This window comes from Trichosurus vulpecula, chromosome 3, assembly GCF_011100635.1.
Source record: "Trichosurus vulpecula isolate mTriVul1 chromosome 3, mTriVul1.pri, whole genome shotgun sequence".
Lineage (NCBI taxonomy): Eukaryota > Metazoa > Chordata > Mammalia > Diprotodontia > Phalangeridae > Trichosurus > Trichosurus vulpecula.
In genome coordinates, this window is record NC_050575.1 from 378052722 (window position 1) to 378061794 (window position 9073).

General features: G+C 42.4%; 1 pseudogene; it reads left to right on the forward strand.

The window, feature by feature from the left end:
* The window catches only part of LOC118840816, a 43684-nt pseudogene extending 35320 nt beyond the window's left edge, over positions 1–8364 (forward strand).
* Positions 8365–9073: the final 709 nt, after the last annotated feature.

Below are 9073 nucleotides of genomic sequence, written 5' to 3' on the forward strand. Positions count from 1 at the left end.
GAAGAACTCTAAGGAGGGAAAACCTACCCTCCTGTGGCAGTTCCTTCTATTTTTAGGCAGCTCTCATGGTTGGACAGGGCATTATGACACCAAGTAGAAATTTACTTCTTTTTCAACTAGTATCTGTTATTCCCAGCTCTGCCCTTAAGGTGATTGGCACCAGTTAAATTCCTCATCCAGGTGACCATCCACCAGGCAGTTAAAGACAACTATCATGTCTGCCCTGCCCTAAGTTTTCTCTTTGACCAGCAAAGCAGGTTCCTTCAACCCATCTCTATTTGGCAAGACCAAGAATACCTTTTCAGCTTTTCTATTTTCTGCTTCAAATATGAGGCTCAGAACTGAACAAAAGATTCCAGATAGTTATCCCTTCAACATTGCCAGGTTTGGGGGTGCAGTGCCCCCTGTGATCTAAAAAATCAATATAAATTTTTGCCCCCTCCTCATGGTACCAGAGAAAAAGGTTGAATTATTATGGTACTAAAGGGTAACATATGTTAATAAATTACAATTCTATACATATATTTCATGTATTCCTGAGTTTCTTAACTTTATCTATGTCATCAGCTGGCTTTCACCTGTCATCTGTGGCTTTCACAAAATTTTCCAAAATTGCACTTTGTTTCTTATGCCTACTCAGAATATATCAAAACCACAATGAGGAAAGTTGCAATGTGGAAAGGATACCTGTAGCCTTCCCAGGGCAGAGCACAAAGCGACTCTCACCTCCTAATTCTGGGAAGCTGTGCCTCTCTTAATGCTGCTCAACATCATGTGGCTTTTTAGGTTGCCATATTACCCTGTTGCCTACTTATGAACTTGTAGTTCAACATAATCTCCAGATCTTTTTCAAATAAATTGTCAACTAACCATGCCGCCATCATTTTGAGATTGTAAGACTTTGTCCCCATTAAATCTGATCCTAGTCTGATCGATCCAAAATTCTAGCCTTTCACATCTTTTTTTGGATACTGACTCTATGATCCAATGTTAGCTGGACCTCCTGACTTTATGTCATCTGTACACTTGCCTTTTCTAAAATCAGAACAGTTACCCAGAACAGGCTTCCCTCAAAGAATTGGAAGTGATTAAACCTTTGGTTATTTCCTTTATGGATCACTCATTTCATGTGCAAATCTGCTCAGATGTTTACGAAGAGATCCCCAAACTGGGTCTGGTTCCCTTTTGGTTAAAATATCTACTACATGTCTCTTTATTTTGTTTTTTTATTTTTAAAATTTTTAATTTTTGGAGACAATTGGGGTTAAATGACTTGTCCAGGGTCTGAGGCTGGATTTGAATTCAGGTCCTCCTGACTTCAGGTCCTTCGCTATGTCCACTATGTCATCTCACTCCCTCAAGTCTCTTTATTTTAAATGAACAGTGAATAATACCAGCTGACATTAACATAGCACTTTGTAATTTGCAAAAACTTTTTTCAATATACCCCTTGTGAGTTTGGGATCATTAAGATATTTATCTCCACTTTGTAAAGTAGAGAACTGAGGTTCTCATTAAGGAAATGATTTAACCCCAGTCAGAGCTGGGACTAGAACCTGGGCATCCTGATGTGAGACCAGGCCACAATCCTATGGACTTCAGGTCATTATATCTCAAGGCCTTTGAGTCGATACTAATTTTACTATGATGTGTTATTAACAATCATTTGTCAGCTCCCTCCTTAAGCATATGAACATAAAGTTTGTGTATTTACACTGGTCAGAAAAATAGAATTCTACCTGCATCTTTTCTATCACAAAGTATTATAGGAAGCATCAGTCATTGTCTAAGGGCACTGGTCATTATGAAGAAACAGCAACCACTGTTTATTATGTACAGGGCTGTACCCACCATTTTGCTGCCTGTTTTGCAAAATATTTTGAGTATTGTTCAGTGTATGTTGGGAATTATTCAGTAATTCCTAAACGAATCTATGTCACTGGCTCCTCCTTAAAAGGAACAATGACTTCCCAGGATTAGATGAGTTTTAAATGTATAAATTTCATAAAGTTTTAGAGACAATTCACAGTGTGCCATTTTCCTCTACACAGGGAATGGACATTCCTGGATTTAAGGACAACATGGATAAAAACAATATCCAATCAACATTGAAAAGTTCATTTTTGGTGAGACACTAGTTAATCAAGCTTTTTTAATAAGCACCTACTGGGTATCAGGCACTGGGCTAGGCTCAAGGACAAAGTGAAATAGCACCTGCCCTTGAGAATCTTACATTCTATGTGGCAGATAACCTGCACATCCAGAAACAAATGGAAACCCTACACAGAGCAAATCTTGGGGGAGGAGTAAGGGTCTAGCAGCTGGAGGAGGGAGGAACCAGGAAAGATGTTCTATAGAAGGGACTGTTTGAGTTAAGTCTGTCCAATGCAGAGGCATGGAGATGAGAGATGGAATTGGAAGTGGGAGGAGCCAGGAGGTTGGCACCTGTACCACAGAGTGTGGGGAGAGTAATGATATAGAAGAAGACTAATTGGGCAAGGTTGTTAAAGGCTCTAAATACAAAACAAAACTTAGTTGGGGAGGGGAGTAAAATGGTCAAATCTGTGCTTGGAAAATCACGTTGGAAGGTGAATGGAGGATCACTTGGAGTGGAGTGAGATTTCAGGCCCAGGGACCAATCAGGAGGCCATTGAAACAGTCGGAGAGAGAACCAGTGAAGGTCCTTACACCTTCTGACTTTCTTCTTTCATAGTCACAAGGCGGAAGGTACCCTGGAGATCCCATGTAGCTCTGTCCTTTCTTTGAGCCCCACATCCCTTCTACCTCAGGCCCAACAACTAGTTGTCTAGTATCTTCTTGAGGAATTTCACCCAGAAAGAGCAGGCCTTGGTGGGGAGATGGGGAAGGGATCTAGTGAGACCCAGGACCTATTAATAGTAGGCAAACTTGGGTGGGTTTATTCTTTGTGGTTGGTTAGTTGACGAGAAATGTTTGATACTTCATGACCACTCTGGGGGGTTTTCTTGGCAACACTACTAGAGTGGTTTGCCATTTTCTTCTCCAGCTCATTTTACAGATGAGGAACCAAGGCAAACAAGGGAAAGTGACTTCCCCAGGGTCACATACCTAATACATGTCAAAGGTGAGATTTGAACTCAGGTTCTCCTGACTCTAGGGCCAGCACTTAATCCACTGTGCTAAGTAGGTCCCTTCCTTATTCCTTAGCATCAACCAACAAATATCACCAAACAATTCACTACCAGGTAAGTTCATTTTTCTGTTACTCTTTCTCTCTTCCTGGGTCTCCTATAGGGATTTCCTCCAGACCTTGTACATTTGATGATGGAAGAGTATTTAAAAGATACTGGGGACCCTGGAGAATATCGAGCTCAATTCCAGGAAATGATGGGGGATTTATTGTTTGTTATTCCTTCCCTCAAAGTGGCCAAATATCATCACCGTGAGTATGGCATGACCCCTTTTCAGAATCAGTGTAAGAATATCTTCTCTGGCGCAATGTCCATATGTTACCCACACACTCATGCAGAAGAAGGCTCCTGCTTCTAGCTTTACTATATTAGCCCCCAGGTTGGCTAAACCCTCTCTTCACCTTCCTCCTTCTTCCCTCCTACCCACCCCCCCGAATAGCAGCAGGGGTTTGTGGGGGAGTCTGTGACCATTCTTTACAAATAATAATAATAATAATAATAATAACAATAACAATAATAATAATAATAATAACCCACATTTCTATAAGCAGATATTCTCAACATTTTTGTGGGTATACATCATGGACCGCTTTGGCCATCCAGGGAAAGCTACAGATTCCTTCCAGAGCAATGTTTTTAAATGTGTAAAATAAAATAGCTAGCATAGCAAACCAATTTCATTGAATTTGAGTTATCAAAGTGCTAAACTAAAAATAAATCAAAGAACCCCAGTTAGACGGTTTTATTGGTATGAAATATCTTACATCCATTGTCCCCCGGGATCTTCACAACAACCTCATCCCCATGGATAGAACATTGGATCTGGAGTCAGGAAGACCTGAGATCAGATCCAGACTCAGATCCCTTCCACCTGTGTGATCCTGAGGAAGTCATTTAACCTCTGTTTGCCTCAGTTTCCTCAACTATAAAATGGAAATGATAATATCACCTCAGTCACAGGGTTGGTGTGAGGCTCCAACGAGATTGTATTTGAAGCACTTAGCATAGTATGTGGCACAAAGTAGGTGCTGTATAAATGCTTATTCACAGGGCAGTTAGGAGGCACAGTGGATGGAGTGCTGGGCCTGAAGTCAGAAAGACTCCTCTTCCTGAGCTCAAATCTGGCCTCAAACAATTATGAGTTGTGTGACCTTGGGAAAGGTACTTCACCCTCTTTGCCTCAGTTTCCTAATCTGTAAAATGAGCTGGAGAATGAAATGGTAAGGCACTCTAGTACATTGCCAAGAAAAACCCAAATGAGATCATGCAGAGTTGAATATGACTGACAAACAACTGAATAACAAATGCTTATTCTCTTCCCCTCCCCTTCTTATTTGATAGAAATGCTAGATATTATTATCTCTACCTTATAACTGAAAACAGTCTAAGAAAAGTAAAAGGATTTCCCCAAGGTCTTATGGTCAGTCAGCAGCAGGGTCAGGATTCTAACCCAGGTCCTGTTACACCAGACTCAGCACTTGTCCTTCTTCACAGCATCAATCTGGAACAATATTTGTTAAGGGGCTGCCCTTGAGGAGCTTGCCTGTTAATGTCTAGCTACCATTGCCCCCCATCTGAAAAGAGGGAGTCAGGCCAGGGGCCCCTGACACGTGGCCCTGCCCTATGTTCAATGTGTCAATAACCGTGGCCATTTCTTATGTTTGCCTAGGTCCCAGCTCTCCGGTCTACTTTTATGAATTGCAGCACTGACCAAGCATGTTTAATGGCCTCAAGCCGGATTTTGTGAAAGCAGACCATAGTGATGAGGTGCATTTTATCTTTGGAGTGCCTTGTAAGCAATGGAGATGGGATGGAGTGGGAAGCTTTGGCTTGGGGTGGTGGGCAGAGGGGGCAGAATCCCAGGGGCTCTGGCCTGCCATCTCCATCATCTACCATACTCTCTCTGACATCCAAACAAATAATAATGCTTCACCTTTCCACAAAGCACCTTCACATGCATCAGCTCATTTAATAATTACGACAATTGTTAAAAGTAGCTAGCATTTATATACTGCTTGAAGGGTTACAAATAGCTTTCTATATGCTATTTTCATCTGATAGTCTCAAAACAGTCTTGTGAAGTAGGTGCTGGGGCTATCCCCATTTTATAGATGAAGAAACTGATGCTAAGAAAGATGCCTCAGCTAGCCAAGAATCTCAGAGCTAGTTAAGGGTCTGAATCAGCATCTGAACTGATGCTTTCTTTCTTTCTTGTTCAGCACTCAGTCCACCTACCATCTACCTGCTATTTGATCTTCCCAAATACCTTGTGAGGGTCGAAATGTGGGGAAGGGAGGGATTATGTCAGTTGTATAGAGGAGGAAACTGAAGTTCAGAGAAAGGTATGACCTTATCCAACATCACAAGGTTAGCAGGTCTAAGCCCAAATGCAGTGTTCCTTCTCCTCTACCAGGTTCCCCCAAGAAGCCTTCAATAGAGGCCCAGCTGCCTGAGAAGAGCTTTTTTTTTTTGCTTTGTATTTATATCTCCAACCTTTGGCACTATGCTGGGAATAGAGGAGGCAATTAATAGTTACCTGATTGACTGAGTGCATGGAGATTAAGGTAGCAGACTTGGAAGTCCCCTTGATTGTTTAGGTGAACTGCGTCAGGAGGATGAATCAGGAATCTGTTCAAGTCAGTTTACATGATTAAGCACATCCAACACCCAGAGTCCTCTGTTCTACTCTGGGGAAGGCACAAACATAAATAAGACACGGACAATCTCTGACTTCCTGGAGTTTACTCCCCAGAAGGGAACATGAAGCAGGAAAGCAAAAAACACATTTCCATATGACAATGGCCTGGTGACCTCAGCAATGCCCTCATCCTCTCCTCTGATGTAGACCCTAACCTGTCACACCATCTCATCCTTGGTGATTCTTTTCCTTGTGCTTCCATGAATCCTGCACACAGGATCTGTCCAATGTGCTGGAAGCCTTCTGTCCCTCCCTCTCTTCCACCCTCCCTCTCTCTCTTCCTCCCTCCCTCCCTTCCTTCCTCCCTCTATCCCTCCCTCCCTCATTCCCTCTGTCCCTCCTTCCCTCCCTTCTTTGCTTCTTCCCTTCCTTCCCTTCCTTCCTTCTTTTCCTCCAGTTATTCTTGATTCATTTTCCCAAGCAGTGCATCCATTTGTTGATTGTTGAACAAAAGTCTCACATTTAACAATCTTTGGAGTTGATGTTTGCAGATGGCCCAAAATCTGTGTTTTTGGAAGTCTTCTCTCCCTATTTTCATCTCTCTGCTCCTGTCATGGAAGAGCTGGAAGGCCTGTCTATCCATTTATCTGTGTCATGACGTGCCATGGCCATTGAAATCATTACCTTATGGCCCAGCTGCTGCTGCTGAGCCTGTCTGCACTGCCCCAGGCACGGGGCTTGAATGGCAGTAACTGTCTGGGGCAGGGGCCATAGCCAGTGCCTTTAGAGCTACCAGAGCTTGTCCTATGCTGCTGTAACTTAGAAGAGTAGTAGTAATGATTATAAATGACATTTATAAAAATCTTGCCATCATTATAATTATATATAATAAATTATAATATAATATACTTTAAGTATAATTTAGTAAATTTATAATAATATAATGTAATAATGATATCTAGCATTTATGTAACACTTTTGAAAGTTTTGTAAAACACTCTGTACATATTATCTCTCTCTTTTTTTACCCTCCCAACAACCCTGGGGCACAGGTATTATTTTCTCCATTTTTCAAACAAAGAAACAAAGGCAGAGAGAGCTTAAGTGATTTGCTCAGGGTCACTCATCTAATCAGTGTCTGAGGCTGGATTAGAACTCATGTGTTCCTGATTTCCACTTTGTTTTCTGGGGAGAGACTCGATTATGGAGTCAGACAGAGTAGGCCAACAGAAACCCTAGGAGATCCTCTAGGAGGGGAGTGACATGAGGGAAGCTATTGGAGGAAGATAAGGTCAGTGGCCAGAGCAGGACTGACTGGATAGTTGAGACTGGGGAATAGAGGAATTAAGGCCTTTGAGTCTGCATTTTGACCTTAACTGAGATGTTTGTTTTTCTGTTCCTAGTTTTAGGAGAGGGAAGAGAAGAGGAAAAACTCCTGAGCCACAGGATAATGAGCTACTGGGCAAACTTTGCCCGTCATGGGTGAGAAAGCTGGCCCTTGGTTCCCAAATGTTTTCCGTGTGGGGTAATGCCTGTTCCTTGGCACATAAAGGTTTCCCACTTACATAGCAGTTCCCTGACTGAAATTTGTTCAGGAAAAAAAGTTAATGCAACCTAGATGCAAGGTCAGATGAACAAAAGTAGCCCTTCCCCATGTTCATGGCCAGGGTTGGGGAGATTGATGCTCTGGCAGACTCATCCTATATATGGGCATCTTGAAAGGAAAACAAAAACATTAGCCACTTTCTTGGCCCTCACCCCTACCCTTCAGACTCAGTGACTTCTCTTCCCCTTGGGAACCATCAGGACAGATGGTAGTAATAAAAACCTTGTATCTGGAGTCCAGCGTTGTTGTGTTTGATTCTTTGTGACCACATCTGGAACTTTCTTGGCAGAGATACTGGAGTAGTTTGCCATTTCCTTCTCCAGCTCATTCTACAGATGAGGAAACAGAATCAAACACAGTTAAGTTATTGGCCCAGGGTCACACAGCTAGTAAGTGTCTGAGGCTGGATATAAACTCAGATCTTCATGACTCCATATCTGGGTTTATCCACAGCACCACCTAGATGCCCTAATGAAGTGGAGTCTGATGTTATGAGTTTAAATCCTGATTTGGCTACTTATTACCTATGTGAGTTCTTTCACTCTTTGAACTTTCCACCTTGGGTGCATAGAAAGGTGCAACATGAAAGATGAAGACCACACTGCTTAAGGATGAGTGAACAAGTCTCTCTATGGATGCTACCACTGTCAACTGACCCCTACCTTCAGGCTTGGTTCTTGGTTCCCAGGCTGAACTGATGATGGCTTGCTAGACTTGTCAGTGCTCTGGCCCCTTTCTGATCTAAATGTTTGGTTTTTCCTCCCAGGGACCCAAACGGTGGAGACCTTATTCACTGGCCAGTCTACAACCAGAAGGAAGAGTACCTGCAGCTGGATTTGCAGTTGTCTGTGGGAAAGAGCCTGAAGAGGGATAAGTGGGAGTTCTGGACCAAGACCTTGCCTCAGAAGATGAAGGAATCACAGCATGAAAAAGCCCGTGTGGAATTGTGATCTCTAAGCCCAACTGTTTCTGCAAGTCTTGCAGACCAATACTCAATCATTTGCTTTGAGTATGTCCTTGGTCTGAACTAAAGTACACTGTAGTCGTGATTTAAATGCTTTGGCTCTTGCTCATTACTGCTATGGGAGAAGAATGTAAATGAAATCCAGAAGAAAAAAAAACATTAATATCGTGCCTACTATGTGCTGGCAACAGTGCTAAGGAAACAGAAATATCATCTCATTTGAAAAGGACCTTGCAATTCTGAGACAGTGGGGATCTGATGAGAGCAGCCAGTCCACCCTGTCTCTAGAGGAAAAAAAAACCTAGTTCATTTCATAGAATTCTAATGGAGATGGCTTCTTTTTCTGTCATTGTATCTCTAGGGCACTTGGTAGGGAATGAATTAATGCTTTGTTTGATTGATCCATGACTGATTGTATGATTGATTTAGAACTGGAAGGGGTATTAGAAATCATTGACCCAAGAATGAACACTGAGGCCCAGGGAAGGGAAAGGACTTGTCCAAGGTGATGCAGACACTAAGCATCCAGGTCTTCTGATTCCAAATCTAAGGCTCCTCTTAGGACAGTGAGCTGCTGCCAGGGACTTGGGAAATATCAGCTGTCTCTGTCTTTATCAATTAGCAAGCATTTTCTGGACAACACTTCTGTGAGGAGAACATGTGGTACATTGAGGGGCCTGAAAAGAAAACTTCAA